The sequence below is a fragment of the Myotis daubentonii genome, chromosome 1 (genome assembly GCF_963259705.1).
Source record: "Myotis daubentonii chromosome 1, mMyoDau2.1, whole genome shotgun sequence".
Lineage (NCBI taxonomy): Eukaryota > Metazoa > Chordata > Mammalia > Chiroptera > Vespertilionidae > Myotis > Myotis daubentonii.
The window spans coordinates 169,558,207-169,579,870 of NC_081840.1; the positions used below are offsets into that span (position 1 = coordinate 169,558,207).

The 21,664-nt window shown below is 41.2% G+C and overlaps 1 pseudogene; it reads right to left on the reverse strand.

Moving 5' to 3' along the window:
- Positions 1-905: 905 nt before the first annotated feature.
- LOC132238452 (la-related protein 1B-like) lies at positions 906-5,046 on the reverse strand (annotated as a pseudogene).
- Positions 5,047-21,664: the final 16,618 nt, after the last annotated feature.

The window sequence follows — 21,664 nt, forward strand, 5'->3', positions numbered from 1 at the left end:
TTGGACTCCACATTTACACAATATATTAATCTAACTTATACAGACAGCATATCTTTATTTAAAAAAACCTTAAAAATGTTTCTTCAAATTTTAAAACACTTGCCCAAGTTGCTTTCTAGGTTTAGAGGCACAGAGGGCTGGCAATCAAAAAAAACAATAAATAAAATTACCTGTGAGACTGTCCATCAGTGCTTTTTTGATGGCAGGTGCCTCACGCTAGTGTATAAAAAAGGAATTTTAGCCAAAACCGGTTTGGCTCAGTGGATAGAGCGTCAGCCTGCGGACTGAAGGGTCCCAGGTTCGATTCCGGTCAAGGGCATGTACCTGGGTTGCGGGCACATCCCCAATAGGAGATGTGCAGGAGGCAGCTGATCCATGTTTCTCTCTCATCGATGTTTCTAACTCTCTATCTCTCTCCCTTCCTCTCTGTAAAAAATCAATAAAATATATTTTTTAAAAAAGTAATTTTAAAGAGTGAAAAAAAATACTTTCATTTCTTAAATTTCTTATCCCTTAGTGTCCACATTAATAATCTTAAATTCCATGTGAAATATTATGACATGTGAGATACAGTGCACCATAAAAGAGGGGCAAATTAAATAGCAAAAGACCTAACAATCAGGGAAATGCCACTCAAGCCTCTCTGTTTCTACTTTATTGATCTGGACACAAGTACATAAGTCTAAAGGGAAAAGACCAAATCTTGTAATATTTCCAGAATGAAAATTAACTTTTCCACTGTGAATAAAAAGTAGCACGTGCAGCCCAGGTTATTTGCATACAAATGGGCAGCTCCTATAAAAACAACAGCAGTCCTCTGGTCTGTCTCTCATCATCATCATCACCTGGGTGTTTAGCTACACTGCGGTGTTGACACAACGTCCTCTACAGGAGTTGGGAGTAGACATTCTTGCAAAGAAGTAACTCTGGTCGCTTTCATTTCTGCAGTACGATTTGTTGCAATATTTATAATGACATTTCAGTGAGTCACCTATTCCTTTGCGTAGTCCCATCAAATGACATTTGAGAGCATCAGTAGATCATTACCCTGACTGCATGTGAATAAAAGGCTTGGCCGGGTACAAGCTCTGGGCAGTCAATCAGTTGAGAGAAGTCTGTTTGTGGCACCCTATTTGGAGGAGGGCCCGGAATCGGCCATTTTCCTGGTTCTGTCTTTTTTCTCATTTTCTTGTCCACAATTTCCACTTCTGTGCTATCTTTCAGTGCCTCTAAAATGAGATTAAGGTTTGTAGTGAGAGCCTGAACATGGTGGAAACCAGCAATCAGGGAAATAGGCAAGAAACCTTGTTCATCCATCTTGCTCCTAAGAAAGAAGTCCCGTTCCAAATTTTCTATACTGAAGTAATATTCAAGTTGGCGCTTAATATACTCTTTGAGCAATGCTTCTTCCACAGGATATACCTGTATGCCTGTACCATCATCACAGTAATGCATCACATTGGTATTGAGTTCTGTTTGAAATGGTTGGTCAGTCCTTTCACCATGTTCTTGATAAAGTATATGAATAATCAAAGTTCAATCGAGAATTTCATCTGCCTCGTACTCTTCCCGTCCTCGACCTCTTCCTCGGCCTCTTGGGGAAACTCGGATATTACCACCTTCACTTCGCACACTGGAAACTTCATCTTCATCATCTCTGTTTTCTCTATCACGTCTCCAACTTTGTGTATCATTTCTCCTATTGTTATGTGATGATTTATTTTTTCAGATTGACATCTTGAGCTGTTCCCAGATCCTGGTCTTTTTTGTTTTTGTTTTTGTTTTTAATATATTTTATTGATTTTTTACAGAGAGGAAGGGAGAGGGATAGAGAGTTAGAAACATCGATGAGAGAGAAACAGCAATCAGCTGCCTCCTGCACACCTGCTACTGGGGATGTGCCCACAACCAAAATCGAACCCGGGACCCTTCAGTCCGCAGGCCGACGTTCTATCCACTGAGCCAAACCGGTTAGGGCGATCCCGGTCTTTCTTGACTCTCTGGTCTTACATCATCGAAGTGGAGTGGTACCCACTTGCTTATCAGCTTTCCTTCCTTGGTTACTTGACTGGGCTTTACCCTCACTGACATTTTCACAGGACCATCTAGTTTTGTTTCCCGGGTTTCTTTGCTCTCACTGTTATTTCCCTTTTTCTTTTTTATTTTGTAGCTTCTTATTTCCTTGGTTGATGACACTCTTGACACTTGTTGGGGTTCTTGGTCTTGAGTTTTCCTGCTTTTATAATTTTGGGGGAACTGAGCTCTGCTTCCAGGGATTCCAGTGGGGGCAGGTGCTGAGGCGGCTTTTTGGTCCAAGGGTTCTCCTTAGGCAGCGGCGGCAGCTTTTCTTCGGAGCCCGCCACCCGCACCCCCGCGCCCTGTGCGCCAGGTGCAGCGCCGGAGTCCTCCCTGCACGGCTGCCTGGGGCTCCAGCAACGGCTCCCCCGGCGCCCCACGCTGGTGGCGGTGGCGGCCCGCTCCTCCTTCGCCGCCTGCTTGCCCTCCTATTTGGGTGCAGCCGCATGGGCAGCTCTTCCTGAGAGTGAGTGGCAGGCACCAGATCAGGAGCAGACATGGTCCCCTTGCCCCAGGCGTGGGAGGCCCCGGGCCAGGGAGTCCGGCTGCCCTCTCTCTGCAGAGACACCCACTCAGATTTCCTTCTTTATGGTTGAGTAGTATTCCTTTGTGTAAATGTACCACAGCTTTTTTATCCACTCATCTATTGATGGACCCTTGGACTATTTTCAAATCTTGGCCATTGTAAATAATGCTGTAGTGAGCATAGGGATGCATTACTTACGCATGTCTTATAATTGTCATGGTATTCTCAGCTAGAAGCTTGAGTTCAAACACACGGACCTTACATTTTTCTCCCACTCTTGTTGCTATTCAGCTTCCTCATGACATCATGTTGTTACCATTTTGTTGTTGTCTATACGCACAATGTCAGGATGGTACTTGATACATTGACTAGTCAACTCACACATCCAGGTTCAAATTTTACCACATCTGTATTTGTGGCATCTCATTTTTATTCTCATAACTAGTGACCTGGTGCATGAAATTTGTGCACATTAAAAGGGAATTAATTAGAGGAAATATTTTAATATTGCCATTTGCCCTTTATAATAGAAGTGTCAGAGATGAAAGAAAATTAGTAAAATGTATATGAAAATCTTCCTCCTGTCAGAGTCTGGGGCGCACCATGGGAACCCAAGTCAAGCCCCCACCCACCCACATGTGCTTTGAAATCACATGAGACCCAGACCCGGCCGGCCCCACCCCCATTGGGCTAGATCCAGACCCTGTTGGCGCCACCTCCATCAAGCCCTGCCGGGCGGGGGGTGCAGCCTGAGGTCCCTTGTCAAGCCCTGCTAGGTGGGGGGCACAGCCTGAGGTCCCCTGGCCCAGGCTGGGGCAGGTGATATGCCTTGAGGTCCCTGTTAAGCCCTGCCAGGTGGGGGGGGCATGGCCTCAGGCCCCCTGGCCCAGCGCTGGGGCCGGGGGAGCGGCCTGAGGTCTCCCATCCAGGGTCGGTGTGGGGGCATGCCTTAAGGTTCCCTGTCAAACCCCGCCGGGCAGGAGATGTGGCCTCAGGTCCCCTGTCAAGCCCCACCAGGCAGGGGGTGCAGCTTCAGGTCCCTGCTGATTGCTCGTTACGGGAACTCGGCCTCTGCTGTGGGCGCAGCCATCTTGACTGTTATGGCGTGATGGTCAATTTGCGTATTCCCTATTTATTAGGTAAGATTCTTATGTTGACATTATCTTAATATATCTGCCATTTTGCAACTGTCATGTTTCACAATATATTTAACTCAAAATTGGATCATTGTAATCAATCTTGTAAATCAAGCATGTAAAACTTAAAGTCTAACATGGGCCAAATAAACAAGGTTTAAGTTTATGTGGGCCACAAAAAAAAAAAGCTTCAATTTTTTTAAAAAATATTTTTATTGATTTCAGAGAGGAAGGGAAAGAGAGACAGAAACATCAATGATGAGAGAATCATTGATTGGCTGCTTTCTGCATGCTTCCCAGTGGGGATCGAGCCCACAACCTGGGCATGTGCCCTGACATGAATCGAACCCCAACCTCATGGTTCATAGGTCATCGCTCAACCACTGAGCCATGCTGGCCAGTCCAAAAGCTTCAATTTTTATAGAAATTTAGGTTTATTTCAATGGAGACATGCTGAATACAAAGGGCTGAAATCAATGAGTAATCATTAACATAAAATAATAGAACATTTTAATAAAAATTAATATTTTTTCTTGAACATTAACTTACCAGATACTGAATAACTGAACAAATTAATAAGCATAACTCAAATAAACCTGTTTTTCTTGTTCTCCGAAAGCAAAATATTTCCTGTTGCACACACCAAACAAGTCAGTCCAAGAGTAATGACGTGGCAATCGGCTGCTAAAATATTCACTCCTGGTATTAGTGGAGAGAAATGGTGCGCCTGCGCGTAAGGCGCATAAGGGAAATGAATGCAACATGATTATAGTAATCAGTCAGCGAGCATTGTAGTTCATTATTCATAATTATGTATAATAGGATATTGTAAAAAATAACTTACGAAATTTTTATTAAAGCATTTCTTACATACTGTTGTATTGGCTGGGCCGCAAAAATATTCACATATCTACTCCTGGATCAAAGAGAAGCCAGGAAAATAAGAATCTGGTTTCCCTGGCCCTGTAGCAGAAAGTGACAAAGAGAGGAGGGTTACAAATGTTTTCATGTTGACAACAGTGTTTGCCACACATCCCAACAGTCTTTATTTTATTTTTTTCCATCACCATTTAATCTCAATAGTCTTTTAATTCCTATCTGGTAAAGGAAATTACTAGCCTTAAATTAAAGAATTCAAGATGTTCTCTCTGAAATGTTCCCATATCTTCCTACCAAAATCATTTGACTCTTCAAATCCATTTCCAGTGTCACACTTATTCTCCTCAGTTTGGATAATACTCCCACCCCATCTTCAATTCCTCCTCTTGCTTTAACCTCCATAGCCTTGTATGCCAGTCTCCAATTCATTCTCCAAAAATCCCACATCAGCTTTGCACACTTGTGTGGCTCTTCATTGCCCTAGGACAGTGATGGCAAACCTTTTGAGCTCGGCGTGTCAGCATTTTGAAAAGCCCTAACTTAACTCCGGTGCCATGTCACATATAGAAATTTTTTGATATTTACAACCATAGTAAAACAACTTATATTTTTGATATTTACAACCATAGTAAAACAACTTATATTTTTGATATTTATTTTATATATTTAAATGCCATTTAACAAAGAAAAATCAACCAAAAAAATGAGTTCGCGTGTCACCTCTGACATGTGTGTCATAGGTTTGCCATCACTGCCCTAGGATAAGGTGTAAAATTTTCAACCTGGCTGACACGTCTGTAGGTGTCCTAGCCCTTGACCTTTGGGTTTCTCTCTGGTCTTGTCTATAGCCATGACCTCCTCACCCCCACTCCAGTCATATTGAACTTTGTTCCTCCCATGCACCATTCTCCCTTTCCTTTACTCGCCTTTACACAAACTGTTGTCTTGCCCTGAAAAACTGTTCCTTGCATTTGTTGATGTCTTGACCTACTTCATTTAGCTGAGTGTCATTTCATGCCCTTCTTCAACCATTCTCAGTGTTCTTAGATCACGCAGTGTTTCCCCCTTAGGTGTCATTACTGCACTGGATTATCATTGCTTATGTGATTCTCTGTCACCCCTCATAGACTCTAAACTGCGTGACAGAGCCTATTGAAGTGCTCTTAGAGATAGATTCTCTATAAATCTTTTGGGACCAAAGGAATGAATGACTCAAGCTCAGACTGAACTCACCAAGTTTAGCTGAATTAAAGAAGAAATAATTAGGAAATAAATAAATGTACTTTTAACAATTTGATATACAAGCACCTTCCATAGAATTGATTTTGGGGATTAAATTATAGGGGGAAAATGGGGATCAAAATGTAATTCATTAAATGTGAGCACTTAATGAAAATTCTGGGAAAGGTGTGTTAACAGCAAAATCCCCAATCTATTTTTGCGATATTCAGCCTACATAACAGACTATTTAAGTGTACTTATTCATTTGATGAAGGCATTCACAAGTGAGGGGGAAAAATCATTATTCCAGCAACTGTTTGTCATTACAGGTCTGAACTGCCAGAGGCACCAAGCCACCCACAATCTGTATAGCATGAGTCACAAACCAAACGTGTCTTTACTGTGCCTGAATTCCAGTTCCTAATCATAAAGTTAACTATGAACGTGACAACACTTTTAGGTAAAAGAACTGATTATGCAAGGGATATTTCCCCGCACACACATTTGAGTATACTTAGCAAAGAGAGCCATAGACTAAAAGTTGTATTGAAATAAAATAGTTCATTAGTATGTGTTCGTATTCTCAATAAGCTCTCAGGCAATAAAAGTTTTTAGAATCATTCTCCCTCCCCCCAAATTTTATACTCCTTGTAAGATAAGGAGCAATTGGGCCTATAGATGAATTATGTTGTGATGCATGATAGGTGCACAAATACTTGTTGACTAAATTAATTTGCTCAAATAGGTATAGATTCTAATCCCAGCTTGAGCTGCATGAGAGCAGGTAAATCACTTAACCTAACATTATACTATAATTAATATGTAAGTTATGTGATATATTAGAAAGTGATATTTTCACCCTGGCCAGGTAGCTCAGTTGGTTAGAGTGTGATACCCATAGGTCAAGGTTGCAGGTTCTATCTTCAGTCAGGACACATACAAGAAGCAATCAGTAAATGCATAAATAGTAGAACAATAAATCGATGTTTCTCTCTCTCAAATCAATTTTAAAAAAAGTGATTTTTTTTTAAAGAAAGGTGTAAACCAAGATTGAGGAGATCAAGAGTAGGGATGGATGCTTATGTGAGTACATATGCTTGACATATATGAGCCTTCAATGAAATACTACCATTATTATTCCTTTATTTCTTATATGTAAATGAAAACATTTGGTTCACTGATTCCTAGTGCTTGAAAAATATTTGTGTTCCATTTCAGGATTTTGTGATTTTGCTCTTGCAAATTCCTTGGGGTTCTTCTAAGTTTCAAAAAGTTATTGTACTTCTGTGTTGTTTAAGGTTTTTTTTGTTTTTATGTTGTGATTTCTATAAAACAGACTTTAATGATGTGGGGAATATTAAATTGATTTTTAAAATACACTTATTTGTTTTAAAAAAGCAAACTCAAAATAAAAATTTTAGTTTATTTAAAAATATGTAATAGTATCAGATAATATTTTTCTGTCAGGCCAATTTCCTTTTTTTTAAAAAAATACACGTTTATTGATTTTAGAGAGGAAGGAAGAGGGAGATAGAGCTAGACACATCAATGATGAGAGAGAATCTTGGATCGGCTGTCTCCTGCACACCCCACATGGGATCGAGCCCGCAACCTGGGCATGTGCTGACCAGGAATTAAGCCATAATCTTCTGGTTCATAGATTGATGCTCAACCACTGAGCAACACTGGCTGGGCAGGCCAATTTCCTTTAAATCTTATCTTTGTGGTAACTGATTCATGATTGTTTCTTTTCCAGTTCTTTTTATTTCAAGAAAAAATAATTTTAAATATAATAATGTTACATGCAATAAATTTTAATATCACAAGAAAAATGATTTTAAATATGATAATGTTACATGCAATAAACATCAATTATTCAAGAAAAATGATCTTATGTATAGTAATATTACATGCAATAAACATTAATATTTTAAGAATAAAAAGATTTTAAGTATAATAATATTACCAAAACTGTACTAACATAGTATGATATCACAAAAGTTGTAGGAAATATTAAAAATCTGCAAATAACAGGATTACTTCTATTATATTCTAGAATATTTTTTTCTGTCTGGCTTTATTTTTGTTCATCAGTTTATGTTGTTCATTATATTCTACAAGTGAGTGAGATCATATGATATTTATCTTTCTCTGACTGGGAGCTCCAGTGGCGCAATCGGTTAGCGCGCGGTACTTATCTTTCTCTGACTGGGTTATTTCGCTTAGCATGATGCTTTCAAAGTCTATTTTGTCGGATATGAGTATTGCTACTCCAGCTTTGTGTTTTTTTTCCATTTGCATGGAAAAATTTTTCCCATCCCTTCACTTTCTTTCTTTTTTTTTCTTTCTGTTCATCAGATTTTTTATTCACTTGATTTTTAGATTCACTTGTTGATATGTATTTGCTGTTCATAATTTTTATCTTTACCTTTTTCTTCTTCTTCCTCTTCTTAAAGAATACCTTTCAGCATTTCATATAATGCTTGTTTGATGGTCATGAACTCCTTTAGCTTTTTCTTGTCTGTGAAGCTCTTTATCTGACTTTCAATTCTGAATGATAGCTTTGCTGGATAAAGTAATCTTGGTTGTAGGTTCTTGCTATTCATCACTTTGAATATTTCTTGCCACTCTCTTCTGGCCTGCATAGTTTCTGTTGAGAAATCAGTTGACAGTCATATGGGTACTCCCTTGTAGGTAACTGACTGTTTTTCTCTTGCTGCTTTTAAGATTCTCTCTTTGTCTTTTGCTCTTGGCATTTTAATTATGATGTGTCTTGGTGTGGTCCTCTTTGGATTCCTTTTGTTTGGGGTTCTCTGTGCTTCCTGGACTTGTAAGTCTATTTCTTTCACCAGGTAGGGGAAGTTTTCTGTAATTATTTCTTCTAATAGGTTTTCAATATCTTGCCCTCTCTCTTCTTCTGGCACCCCTATAATTCGGATGTTGATATGCTTGAAGTTGTCCCAGAGGCTCCTTATACTATCTTCATATTTTTGGATTCTTTTTGCTTTTTGCTTTTCCGGTTGGGTATTTTTTGTTTCTTCGTATTTCAAATCTTTGACTTGATTCTTGAGATCCTCTTGTCTGCTGTTGGATCTCTGTATATTATTTTTTATTTCAGTCAGTGTATGCTTAATTTCTAGTTGGTCCTTTTTCATATCCTCCAGGGTCTCACTAAATTTATCAGCGGTTTCCAAAAAATTCTTGAAAAACCTTATAACCGTGGTTTTGAGCTCTATATCCAGTCGTTTGCTTTCCTCCATTTCTGTTATTTGTGACCTGTTTCTTTGTCTCTGCATTTTTTATGCTTCCCTGTGTTGGTAGAGTGGCTTTCTCTGCTAGGTGTCCTATAGGGCCCAGTGGCTCAACTGCCACTCCCTGTCTGACAGCACCCCACTGCTTTTCACAGCTAAATGTTATGTGGGTACCCTCCGCAGTTGGTGCTCTCTGCTGGGGAGCCCAGCTTCGGGATTAGATCCTAGAGTTCTCAGTGGCTTCCCCCCATAGCTGAGATATCTCTCCAGGACTTCACTTGCCATCTGTGGATGGCCAGCCAGCCCTTTCGTGCCTTTGCCCCTTCTACCAGTCTCTATGCAGACTCTACCTTCAGTCCTTGGGTATCAGGGCTCTATCCTTTGAGTTTTCCATTAATTATTCAGGGAGCCTTTCCATATTTCAGTTGTAATTCCAGCTTGTTCCTGGAAGCATGTCCTTGCAGCATCCTCCTACTCTGCTGCCATTTTTAATCCAAAAGAAGGAACTCTTACCATTTGCAACAACATGAATGGACCTGGAGATCATTATGCTTGATTCATGATTGTTTCAAGTTTTCCAATAAATACTGGCACACAGCTCCATTCTAACAGATTTGTGTTTGAAATTGACACATTATCATTATTGTCTTGGAAACAAACATTTGCAGCACATGTGTTAGGCCTGTCTCCAAAGACTGTTAAGTATTATTAAAAGTAGGTTTTCTTCATTGCTATACATTGCAAACTAGAATTCAGACTGTCAGTCCTAGATGAGTTTCTACATGAATATTAATTTTTAAATGAAATGAAAGAAGGAAGAAAAAAGAGAAGTCCTTAAATGTTTAAATCAGTTTAACCACCTATAGTAGATGACTCAATAAAGTGTATATATAATGCATGCTGTTTCTGTAGCAGTCTTACTATTCCTTTCCCTGCACAAGTATCTAAATTCCAGAGGAGAACTAAGATGGCAGCATAGTTCTCCTCCCACAACCACACCAAAACTACAACTAAAAGACAAAATGGCTATCATCCAGAACCATGGGGCCTCCTCTGGGCACTTCTAAACCCAAAACAAAGAGGAGGAATCTGCAGATCTCTCTGTAGCTCCTGCTGGGTGGCCTCAGGCAATGGTTGATTATGCACCTCCTTGGAGATCTAAGAGCCAGTGTACCCAGTGGTCAGAGTGAGACCATACCAGAGTACAACTCTTCACATCCATAAGTGACACACTCAAGAAGCAGACTCAGTGAGAACCAAAGCCCCACTGAAGCAAGTCCTGCCCCATAAGGGTGTCTCCAGCACAACAGCTCTCCCACTGTAGTTGCAGCTGGTCCCCACAGCCAATTGGCCTGGAGGTCAATTCCTCCCACTGATACCAGCAGCAATCAAGGCTTAACTACAACAAGACTATGCACCCAGCCCACAAAGGGGTGCACCAAAAGTCTCCACCTCAGGTGACTGGGGAGGCTGAGCCACTGGGCCCAATAGGACACCTACCACACAAAGCCACTCTATCAACATAGGGAAGCAGCCAAAATGCAGAGACAAAGAAACATGTCATGAATGAAAGAAATGGAGGAAAGCAATCTATGGGATATAGAGATCAAAACCACAGTTATAAGGTTACTCAAAAATCTTCTACAAACCTCTGAGGAACATAGTGAGACCTTCAAGGATCTTAGTGAGAATGCCAAAAAAAAAAAAAAAAAAAAAAGGAAAAGGACAAGTCAGAAATTATGCATACACTGTCTGAAATAAAGAATAATATACAGAAATTCAACAGCAGACTAGAGGGTACCAAGAATCAAATCAAATATTTGAAATACGAGGAAGCAAAAAACACTCATCCTGAAAAGCAAAAAGAAAAAAGAATCCAAAATATGAAGATAGTGTAAGGAGCTTCTGGGACAATTTCAAACATACCAACATCTGAATTACAGGGGTGCCAGAAGAAGAGACAGAGCAAGATATTGAAAACCTTTTAGAAGAAATAATTACAGAAAACCCTTACCTGGTGAAAGAAATAGACTTACAAGTCCAGGAAGCGCAGAGAACCCCAAACAAAAGGAATCCAAAGAGGACCACACCAAGACACATCATAATTAAAATGCCAAGAGCAAAAGACAAAGAGAGAATCTTAAAAGCAGCAAGAGAAAGACAGTCAGTTACCTACAAGGGAGTACCCATATGACTGTCAACTGATTTCTCAACAGAAACTATGCAGGCCAGAAGGGAGTGGCAAGAAATATTCAAAGTGATGAATAGCAAGAACCTACAACCAAGATTACTCTACCCATCAAAGCTACCATTTAGAATTGAAGGTCAGATAAAGAGCTTCACAGACAAGAAAAAGCTAAAGGAGTTCATCACCACCAAACCAGGATTATATGAAATGCTGAAAGGTATTCTTTAAGAAGAGGAAGAAGAAGAAAAGGTAAAGATAAAAATTATGAACAACAAAGTGACAATAAATACATATCTATCAACAAGTGAATCTAAAAATTAAGTCAATAAAAAAATCAGATAAACAGAATAAACTGGTGAATATAATAGAAGCAGGGGCATAGAAAGGGAGTGGACTGACAATTCTCGTACACCTATGGATGAGGACAGTTGGGGGGGGGGTAAGGGCAGGGGGTGGGGTGGGAACTGGGTGGAGGGGAGCTATGGGGGGGGGGGAAGAGGAACATCTGTAATAATCTGAACAATAAAGATTTATAAAAAAAGCATCTAAATTCCAGCAACGAAAAATGCACAACAGTCCTAAATGTTGTTATATTCTAATAACCTCCCAATCTTCATCCTCTTCTATTTATTTTAGTTGGTAAAATTATACTTTCATGAGTTCCAGAAGCTTTTGTAGAAAAACATCAATAATTTAATATTCATGTATCAGTTTCTATTGGCACATTAAAAATTATTCTCCAAGCATAGCAGTTTAAAATAACAAATATTTATTAATTCACATCATTTCTGAGGATCAGGAATCGGGGAATGACTTAGCTGGGTGATTCTGGCTCAGGGTCTCTCATAAGATACCAATCAAGTTTTTAGTTGAGGCTGCAGTCAAGCAACACTGGAGGATCCACTCCCAAACTCATTCAGATTGTTATTTGCGGACTTCAGGCGCTCACTAGTGACCTGGCAATGACAGGACCGTCCCCTGATCAAGTGATCCAAAAAGAGAGTGATGGACGTTTTATAACCTTATGTCATTCCTGACATGCCACTCCTTCTGCTGTATTCCATTGGCCACACAGGCTAATCCTAGTGCCATGTGGGAGAGGACCATACATGGGTTGAGAACTAGGAGACAGAGATCACTGTGGGGAGGCAGCTTGGAACATTGGTACCACAATATATTCAACTTCTAGTCACCAATCTACCAAGCTGACTGCCAGAGTACAGTCTAGTGACTTTATACCAAACTTCTATTGCTGGAGTACTTAGGCAAACAATTACATATATATATATATATATATATATTTTTACCAAGAGACCATCTTTGAATTGACTTTTTCCTTGTTCAAAATTTGTAGTACAACTTTGACATGCTCATCATTAAATTGTCTGAAAACACTTTTTAAAATAGTCCTAAAGATGAGAAATAAATAAATGTATACTTTTCTGAAGAAACAATTGTCATAAGGGTTATTGGAAAGATGATTTGACCAATGGCATATCTCAGAGATCTAGAACAAATATTCTAAAAACTTACATAGAACCACAAAAGACACTGAATAGTCTCAGCAAGCTTGAGAAAAAAGTACAAAGTTTCAATACTACAAGGCCATAGTAATCAAAACAGCATGGTATTGGCATAAGAACAGGCATATACATCAATGGAACAGAATAGAGAGCACAGAAATAAACCCACACCTTTATGGTCAATTAATATTTGACAAAGGAAGCAAGAACATACGATGGGGTAAAGATCGTCTCTTCAAATAAATGGTGTTGGGAAAATTGGACAAATACATGCAAAAAAATTGAACTAGACCACCAACTTACACCACACACAAAATTTAACTCAAAATGGATTAAAGATTAAATGTAAGTTGTGAAAAGGAAACTGGACAACCAATGGGTCTGGACTGTCTGTCACTACTTGAGTCAATTAAGCAGAGATAGGGCCAAAGCATATACAAGCCTTTATTCCAATGATACAGGCAATATAGGAGCAGCAGGTCATCCATGAAAATCTGCTCTGCCTACTCCCCATAAGCCAGCAGTTTATTTGGGTAGAAGGTCAAAGCTTACATGGCGAAGTGGGCAAAAGGAAAAAGTATGGGTATAATGGTTACAGATGACAGGGTTGTGGGTTTGCGAAGGGCAGGGTGGGTTTCTGGGGACTCCACTGTTTCCCCAACAAGGTTGTTTATCTTTCCGTGATAATAGGAAGTTCTTGGATGAGAATGTGCCTCAGAAACATCACAGGGTCTGAACCCAAAGAGACTTTCTCAAGGCCGTGGCACCAGACTGCAATGAGGATCTGCTCCTGTGGAGCCCTGCTGCATGCATTGCTTTGACCATTTTTGTTACGCTGGTAATGGTAGACTCCCTTAATGTAGAAGTGACCTGGCTGGCTTGTAGCATGGTAAAAGCCCAGAATGCCACCTCCAGGGCTATCCACGGGATAAATCAAGAGCTGAGCCAGGTCAGGGAGACAGTTCTAGAAAATCGGACAGCAATAGATTATTTGCTGTTGCAGCATATCCACGGTTGTGAGGAATTTAAAGGAATGTGCTGTTTTTTTGTGTGTGTTTTTTAAAAAAATCTGTTTTATTGATTTTTTTACAGAGGAAGGGAGAGGGATAGAGAGTTAGAAACATCGATCAGCTGCCTCCTGCACACCCCCCACTGGGCATGTGCCCTCAACCCAGGTACATGCCCTTGACTGGAATCAAACCCAGGACCCTTCAGTCTGCAGGCCGAGCTCTATCCACTGAGCCAAACTGGTCAGGCAGGAATGTGCTGTTTTAATCTTTCTGACCATACTCAGTTGATAGAACATATGTCCATGATCCTGCATTAGGTGTACTCCTTCCCTGGGAACTGCTTTCCAGGCAGAAGCAGATGCAGTCCAGCCGGATAAGGCCTTTTCGTCTAAAACTAATCTCATAGATGTGAGAGGATAGAAACAGCAGTGGGGAAATGTTAGGGGCAAAACTAGACTATTAGGGACTAGCTATGGTTATGGAAAACAGTAATCATGCTCTGTTAACCATGCTTGCCATGTGTTGGTTAAAGAAAGGACATGCTGACCTGGCTGGGAGTTGTAAGCCCCCAGGACCTGGGAGTCAACCTGGGACCTGGGAGTCAACCTTGGAATGTGGTCCATTTTCATGGAAAGATTAACAACCTTGTTGCTCAGACAATGGAGTCCCACCCCAGCCTCCTACTTCCCCATGCCTGTAATCCCTACTTCCCCATACCTATAATCCACATTGCCCCATGTAATCTTTGTTTTACCCTATGTAAGCAGCTGGATCATGGGGGGCTGCAGAGCAGATTTTTGTGGATGACTTGCTGCTCCCCCATACTGCTGGCAGTATTGGAATAGATGCTCATATGTGATTCTAATTAGTTGTCAGGTACATTTGGCCATAAGAGGGTAAGCAGTTTGGAGTCATTTTAAAAGAGGAGGATTACTTATTAGATGTTAAGAGTGAAGGGTTTTTCATGGCTGACCATGTCCTGGAATAAGCTGGTTGATAGGGTGCTTTTTGGAAGTCAAATTATCATCTCATTGCAGTCCTGGGAAGTGGCTGCCATGGCAGGCAGTTTCTCAATTATGTTATATGAAAATTAGAAAAAGTTGGTTCATTCATTTCACTCTGGGGGGAGGGAAAACCTCAAAAACTTAGTAGATGAAAGCATTGTGTACGAATTATTGAGCATCATGGTATTACTGTGTGTGTTAACTCCATATATTTTGGGGAGAAGATTTTAAAGATAGCCACCATTTTTATCTGTATACAGATATGCATGAGACTTATATATTGCTACAGAGTAAATTCGCCAAAATCACACGTTAAGACCAACATCAGTCTTAAATAACTCATCATATGGATGGTAGAGTTTTATGCAGAGCTCCAAGAACAAAAACGGTTTTAGATTTAAGTTGGTAAGCATGCATGGTTCCCAAGCTTCTGGACTAATATATTGTAAAAAGGAATGAAGAGGACCAGGGTAATTTTAAAATATGCTTAGAAAAAATTGGAACCCCTTAAATATTACATGTGTTTCAAATCGCTGTCATGTGCTTTGCCTAGGTAAAGGAGAATTTTCCATAAAAGAAATCTCAGCCAGAAAATATGCCTGGTAAATCAGTCTTCTCAAAGCTGCTGGAGATAAGGGAAAAAATTAGTAATGTAATTGCCCATCTAATTAATTCTGGGCACTATTAACAAAAATTATTTTGCTTTTTTTGGCAGGAAGGTTTCTGTTTTAAATTTTTTTTTTATTAATCCTATCTCAACCCATTTCAAGAGGATTCCTTTAGTTGTATAGGCAAGAAAATGTTCTTTGCCTCCTTTATGTAACTTAAGAGTCTTTACTTAAATAAAACGCCTTAAGGAAGAAGAAATTGCAGAGGAGGTAGGAAGAGCGAGACAAGAATAGGGCTAAAAGGACTTGGTTGTAACAGGCATATACGTGAGAACCTTTACAGCCTAAGAGCTTCTGGAGGGTGGGGTGGGGTCATTCTGGGATTAATTATGAAGGGATCCTGTCACCTATGAGCCTGAGCATTTTTTACCGGTGTCTTTGCAACAAAGAGGCTATTGTGCTTCAAAACAAGTTCCAAACAGTGTCAGAGAAGCCAGGCAAAGGGGCCAGAGGGGTGGTTGCTCACTGAAAATTTCGGTAGTATTTTCAAGGTAATTGGCTTAATTACATGCCCAAACGAAGTTGTTGTAATTTTAAGGGGACCACAATTAACAGTGATTTCTCTTACACCTCTGTAATTAGTTCTTTGTTCTTTCGTTCTTGTAACTAGATCTCTGGGAGAATAAATAGGAACTGAAATGTTATGGGTCAAGACTTTGTGAAACAAAAGGCACTCTGGACTCAAGGATGGAATCAGGACTATATAGTCATGCTGGCTATGGTAGGTTAAGAACTAAATAAAATAAATTCTAAGGTGATTAGTTTGTATTGTATATAGTGCTCCAGATAAGGCAGTTTAGCAAGCGGTTAAAGGCAGGGCTTTTGGAGCCAGGCGGCTGGGATTTATTGCTCAACTTTGCCATTAAGTGTGTGATCATAAGTACAATGAATAAGAGCCACCAATGCGTGTTCTGTTTAATAAATACAAAGTATTTACAGTAAGGGATGAAAGCAAAGCTATACTCCATCAACCACTCTATACATGATTTGTATCTTCTTCAATTTCCCCCCCAAGTTATACACACTGGTAGATAATAGACACATACATAATGCCAATAATATTGGTTTCCAATTGAAAGCAATAATTTAATGATTTAACATGGGCTGTTCTCTAGGTTAGTACATACAGTTTATCCATGAAAAAGATGACTATAATATATTTTAACCTTATTAATTATTGGTCTATTTAATGGACATTTAAGTTTCCATTAATTTGCTGTTTTGTTGGTACAGTGAACATCTTTTCTTTTAAATATATTTTTGTTGATTTTAGAGAGGAAGAGAGAGATAGAAACATCAATGATGAGAGAGAATCATTGATCAGCTGCCTCCTGCATGTCCTCCAGCAGGGATCCAGCCCGCAACCCGGCCATATGCCCTGACCAGGAATTGAACCATGACCTCTTGGTTCATAGGTTCCACTGAGCTATACCAGCCGGGCCAGTAAACATCTTTGTACATAAATATTAAGGTTGTTATTTCTGTAAACTAGATTTCAAACTGGGCTGATGAATCAAAGAGTATGTATATATTTAATTTAAAATATTTTAGAGATATCATTGACAAATCCTATCTAATAAAAGAGAAACATGGTAATTGGCGTACTACCGCTACCCTTCCCATTGACTAATCAGCGAGATATGCAAATTAACTGCCAGCCAAGATGGCGGCCGGCAGCCAGGCAGCTTGAAACTAACATGAGGCTTGCTTGCTTCAGTGACGGAGGACTCCACCGTTCCCCGCCTGCCTTGCTGGCCTCTGAGCCTTCAGTTTAAGAAACATTGTAACAAATATAGAAGCTAAACAAAACCCCAGAAACCTGCTTTCAGCGAACCCGGGATCTCAGAGCTGGAGTTGATACAGAGTTTCAATTATAGAACCAAAACAAACCAGATACCTTCTTGCAGCAGCAGAAGCCTCAGAGCTGGAGCCAAGCCTCAGAGCTAAAGCTGGCCCAGAATAAAAAAAAGAAAAAAAAGAAAAAAAGGAGCAGTTGGGAGCTTCAGTCAGCCTGAAAACAGCCCTTAGCCCCTCACCCAGACTGGCCAGGCACCCCAGTGGGGACCCCCACCCTGAAGGGTGTGTGACCAGCTGCAAACAGCCATCATCCCCTCACCCAGGCTGGCCAGGCACCCCAGTGGGGACCCCCACCCTGATCCAGCACACCCTTCAGGGCAAACCAGCCAGCCCCACCCATGCACCAGGCCTCTATCCTAGATAGTAAAAGGGTAATATGCCTCCCAGCACCAGGATCAGCGTGACAGGGGGCAGCGCCCAAACCCCCTGATCGCCCTGCAGATCTGTGTGTGACAGGGGGCGGGGCCACAACCTCCCTATCCGCCCTGCTCTGTTTGTGACAGGGGAAGGCGCCCCAACCCCCTGATCAGCCTTGCTCTGTGCCTGATAGGAGGGAGCTCCCCAACCCCCTAATCGCCCTGCGGCTCTGTGTGTGACAGGGTGCGGCGCCCCAATCCCCTGATGGGCCCTGCTCTGTGCATGACAGGGGGCGGCGCCCCAGCTCCCCAATCGGCCCTGCTCTGAGCCCGACCAGGCGCTGCACCTAGGGATTAGGCCACCCGGGAGCAGGCCTCAGCCAGCAGGTCATTATCTCCTGAGGGGTCCCAGACTGCAAGAGGGCACAGGCTGGGCTGAGGGACCCCCTCTCCCCGCCGAGTGCACAAATTTTTGTGCACCGGTCCTCTAGTAACATTATAATAGTGTCAAGTGTACAACACAATGAAATAGACACGAGACAGCTCTTTTTCTCCCTGGCTGCTTGGGGATCAGCTACCCTCATGAATGACAACAGTAACTATCCAGACCAGGCAGTTCATGACCAACAGACCAGTTCAGTGGAAACAAATGGTCATTGATGTCCTTCACCCTGGGAAAGCAACAGTACCTAAGACAGAAATCTGGGAAACAACTAGTCAAAATGTACAATGCAACACCAGATATCATCTTTGTATTTAGATTTAGAACCATATTAGTGATGCAAGACAACTGGCTTTGGCATGATTTTAGATTCCTTGGATTATGCAAAGAAGAATGAACCCAAAGACATGGCCTATATGAAAAGAAGACCTCAAGAGCAAAGTCATGGGGACTGCAAAGGTCATTGTTGGTGATGACAAAAAGAAGGAGTACAGATTCCTCAGTGAGTTTATCTGTGGTAATTGTGCAGATTTTTCATGAGAGTGTCAATAAAGTCAAAATTTTAAAAAATAGACAGAAGCCCTGACCGGTTTGGCTCAGTGGATAGAGCATCGGCCTGTGGACTCAAGGATCCCAGGTTCGATTCTGGTCAAGGGCATGTACCTTGGTTGTGGGCACATTCCCAATGGGGGAGTGTGCAGGAGGCAGCTAATCGATGTCTCTCTCTCATCGATGTTTCTAACTCTCTATCCCTCTCCTGTCCTCTCTGTAAAAAATCAATAAAATATATTTTTTAAAAAATAGACAGAAGACAGATTAGCAAGAAAAAAACCCCCAAATTTAATGCATACGCATGTATGGGAATCCAGCACATAGGAGAGAGTCAGAGACCCTTCATGAAGGAGAGATTCAGAGATTAAAAGGGAACATGGATATATGACATTCTGAGGCAATCACATACTTTATAAAGTGTTCTCCCAAAATTTCCAGTACCTACTTGGCACCACACATAGTTATTAAAATATTACTGACTACATTCCCTGTGACTGCAGTATTCTGTAACTACCAATTTGTAGTTCTAATCCCTTCACCTTTTTCACCCAGTGCCCCAAGCCCCCTCTCTTCTGGCAACCATGTCTGTTCTCTGTATCCATGGGTCTGTTTCTATTTTGTTTGATCATATATATTGTCATTTAGGTTTCATAAGTGGAGTCATATGGTATTTATCTTTCTTTGACTGATTTATTTCACTTAGTGTAATACCCTGTAGGTAGGTCCATCCATGCTGTCACAAATGGTAAGATTTTGTTCTTTTTTTATGGCTAATATTCCATTGTATAAATATACCCCCACATTTTCATCCACATGTCTATTGATGGGCACTTGTGTTGTTTCCATATCTTGGCTATTGTAAATAATACTGCAATGAACATATAGATGTATATATGTTTTCAAATTAGTCTTCTGGATTTCTTTGGATATATATGCAGAAGTAGAATCACTGGGTCAGAAGGTAGTGCCATTTTTAATTTTTTGAGGACACTCTATAATGTTTTCCAGGGAGGCTGCACCAATCTGCATTCCCACCAGCAGTGTACTAGGGTTCCCTTTTCTCCACATCCTCACCAGCACTTGTTGTTTGTTGATTTATTGATGGCAACCATTCTGGTAGGTGTGAAGTGATACCTCATTGTGTGTGTGTGTGCATGTGTGTGCACGCGTGTGTGTGCATGCGTGTGTGTATGTGCGTGTGTGTGTGTGTTTTAAGACATGTTTTTATTGATTTCAGGAGAGGAAGAGAGAAATAGAAACATCAATGATAAGAGAGAATCATTGATCGGCTGCCTCCTGCATGCCCCCTGTGGGAACTACACCAGAGGTGCCTGATAGTCAAGGGCAAATAAAGCACAGAGGCCTTGTTGTCAATATACCAAACTGTCCAAGGCCATTCTGCACCTAGGCTAAGATACCATAAGCAGGTGCATGGACCCACAATGCACTGTGACCTTCTGCAGCCAAAATGATTGATGTCACTGTTGGCAACTGGCCTTCTTTGTCTCTAAGGAGTATAATACATGTTATTTGACCAGCTGAGAGAGAGAGAAGAAGCAGAGGTGGTAGGCACAGAGATGTAGCTCCTAAGTGAACAGGAGAGAGGAGAGCTCAGACAGAGCTGAGAGCTGATACTGCTACTATGTAAGGCTAAGAGATCATAGAGAGCTCAGATATAGCTACCATGTTAGCCAGCCAGTGTCCTGGGCAGGGGAGACAGGAGAAGCTGCTGAGCAGAGAGGCTAAAGAAGCTGCTGAGGCAGAAAGCTACTATGTGAGGCAGCGTGTGGTTGCTCAGATCATAGCTGTGGGTACAGAGACTAATGTTGCTTTGTGGGAAAGATGTATCTGTTCACCAGCTGGTGTCCGGCTGCCTGCCTGTATGGACTTTGCTGTAAAGGACTGTCTTGCCTGTATAGGACTGTTGTGCCACTGGCTTCTGCAATAAAGACTCATTCTTATATACTCACAACTTCTCATGGCATCTCTGTCTGAGAGCTGGCATCCAAGGAGCTCCAGCCCTAGGCAGGGGAGCTTGGACCCAACACCTGTAACTAGTGAGCAGAGGATAAAGGGGGAACTTGGACTACGTTCCCAACAGTTATAGAGTGGGCAGGGTTCGAGAAGGACCTGCCCTGGCATAGTCGGGAAGAATTTAGAAGAATGTATGGACTCAGATAAACTCAGAGCAGCAGCCCTGAGCAGCGCTCCTGCTGCCTCTCATACAACCTACTGGGGATTGACCAAAACCTGGGCATGTGTCCTGATGGGGAATCGAATCGTGACCTCCTGGTTCATGAGTTGATGCTCAACCACTGAGCAACATCAGCCATTTTTATTGTGGTTTTAATTTGCATTTCTCTGATGATTAGTGATGTTGAGAATCTTTTCATATGTCTATTGGCCACCTAAGTGTCTATTCAGGTCCTCTGTCCATGTTTTAATCGGATTGTTTTTTCTTTCTTTCTGGTGTTGAGTTGCAGGCTTCAATTATTTTCTTTATTGATTAAGGTATTACATATGTGTCCTTATCCCCCGATTGCCCCCCCCCCATGCCCTCACTACCCTGGTGTCTGTGTCCATTGGTTAGGCTTATATGAATGCATAAAAGTCCTTTGGTTGATCTCTCCCCCTTACCCCGACCCTTCCCTACCTTCCTTCTGAGGTTTGACGGTCTGATCGATGCTTCTCTGCCTCTGGATCTGTTTTTGTTCATCAGTTTATGTTTTTCATTATATTCCACAAATGAGTGAGATCATGTGATATTTATCTTCCTCTGACTGGCTTATTTCACTTAGCATAATGCTCTCCAGTTCCATCCATGCTGTTGCAAATGGTAAGAATGCCTTTTTTTTTTTTTTTTTTTTTTTACCGCAGTGTAGTATTCCATTGTGTAGATGCACCACAGTTTTCTAATCCACTCATCTGCTGATGGGCACTTAGGCTGTTTCCAAATCTTAGCTATGGTGAATTGT